The sequence below is a fragment of the Mus caroli genome, chromosome 8, assembly GCF_900094665.2.
Source record: "Mus caroli chromosome 8, CAROLI_EIJ_v1.1, whole genome shotgun sequence".
NCBI lineage: Eukaryota > Metazoa > Chordata > Mammalia > Rodentia > Muridae > Mus > Mus caroli.
The window spans coordinates 9325903-9327828 of NC_034577.1; the positions used below are offsets into that span (position 1 = coordinate 9325903).

The 1926-nt window shown below is 53.0% G+C and overlaps 1 protein-coding gene across 1 annotated transcript in view; it reads left to right on the forward strand.

The window, feature by feature from the left end:
- Mcf2l (MCF.2 cell line derived transforming sequence like) overlaps positions 1–1926 on the forward strand; it is a 148768-nt gene that overhangs the window by 1564 nt on the left and 145278 nt on the right. The gene's annotated exons all lie outside the window — the stretch shown is intronic.

Here is a 1926-nt window from a genome sequence, read left to right on the forward strand (position 1 = left end):
TGCCAAGGCCTTTTGTGGATATGCCCTTCTCATAGGTGCTGGGCCAGCTCCGTTTGAGGGTCCCCAAGTACAGACATGTGTCTTGCGAAGCCTGGTGTCTTAGTCACCTCTGTGCAGAGGTCTCTTCCTTAAAGGTTACTTCATTTTTTTTTTTTCTGGAAAATGTGGTGAAATATGATGTCAAGAGAGGAGGAGCCTTGAGTGAGGATGGAACAAGGGACCTGTCTGTCACCAGTGCGAGGGTGACGGGTCAGGGACACTATGTCCTATGTGTGCCCAGCCTATCTGAGCCACTCCCTGGCTTTATCCTTCCTGGTTCAGGTGAGAGGGTGACAAGTACAGTAGCCCTGATCTCCTATGGTCCTCTCAGTGTGAGACAGGGGATACTGACGAGCAGGTCCCTGTCTGCCTCTCATCTTATGGAAGTCATAGGAGCCTTTCTGTATGGGACCTAGCATTTGGGTACAGAATGGTTGCTGCTATATTCCCCTTGGAAAGAGCCCCCGGAACGTGGGTACACAAAGTTGGGCCTCTTTGGGGGGTACCACACCTGGGAGAAAGTCTCTTACAGCAGTGCCACCTGCATAGAGTGGTGGCTTCAGAATACTGTTCTCTACTCTGGGCCATTGCTTGGGATGGAGGTGAGGGAGGCCTAGTGGTCTTCTCATGGCTTCAGGCTGCCCCAGGACTGGGAAGCTGCAGTGATACCTCCACCAGGCCCTGTCAAATGGGGTTCTCAGAACTTCGGGGCTTTAATAGGTTAGCGAACGCATGACTAGATACCATGAGACCCTCAGACACCCAAGAGGCCAGTCACCATGAACCGAGGATCCAGAGCACAGAACCCAGAATGCTAAGTAGCTCAGTCATCAGTCGTGGCCACCACAGTCAGCTCTGCGGAGCCACAGGAAATACCCCTCCCTCAGCATGTTCAGGGCTGCTTTGGAACACTAAAGGGCAGATGTTCCGAAATCTAAGAAAATGCCAGCCACAGAAAGCTACATTTCAGCTGAGGAAGTTCTAAGGCTCTGACTGACGACTGACGGTGTGCATACATTACCAAAATTGCCAAAATGGATAGGAAAAACCAAAACAAATCTGCCAGGGAAGTGACAGCAGGCACAGGGACAGTGACTACGTACGCCCCTGCACACAATTTCTCTATCTGTCGGAGGACAAACCAGCCAGGGAGAGGCTCTGCATGAGGAGACAGAGGGGGAGGGGAAGGGGGAGGGGGATATGTGTCAATGATCCTGAGTGTCGGGCTGGAACCAGGGTCACTCATGTGAGGGTGCCTCTGCGCTTTGTTTTCGCTCTGTGTGGGCAGCAAGCAGAGCCACTGGGGCCCAGGCTGCCAGTGACCTCTCCCTGAGGGTGGTGCCTCCTTTGCACGCACTGGCACCCAGTCTTGTCTGGTGTTGCCTTCTGTGCCAACCAACCACCAGAAGGCAACAGCAGGTGTGTAATAAACACCGGCCAGCCGACCAGTGAGTCAGGATGGGGCTGTGCCTCACTCNGTCTTCATTGTACATAGCCAAGCACCAACTACCAGGTGACTTTTCAGAGCTGTGGTTTAACCTCACCCTTGTGTGTGTGTGTNTGACACCTATTGAGGCCCAAGAGTGCAGGGACCTGAGAGCTAGGCCACCCACGCTGGCTTCTCATAGTGGACAGAGAATACTTGAAAGCTGTCAGACGCCCATCTAGTGTCTGGGGTTGTGCTAACCTTGAAATTGTAAAACTGAGTCCATATGGATGCAGTTGGCAGGACTGATCTTTTGTGNCCTTGGTCAGCACCAGCTATGAAAGTNTNCTTGGTTTCCTGCCTCTCAGGAAAGCCACCACTGCCGGGCACCCTTCTGCTGTGCCAGCCTCGCTCTCTTGCTGATTGTGAGCAAGTCAGGGCGTTTGACCCCATAGGAGTAT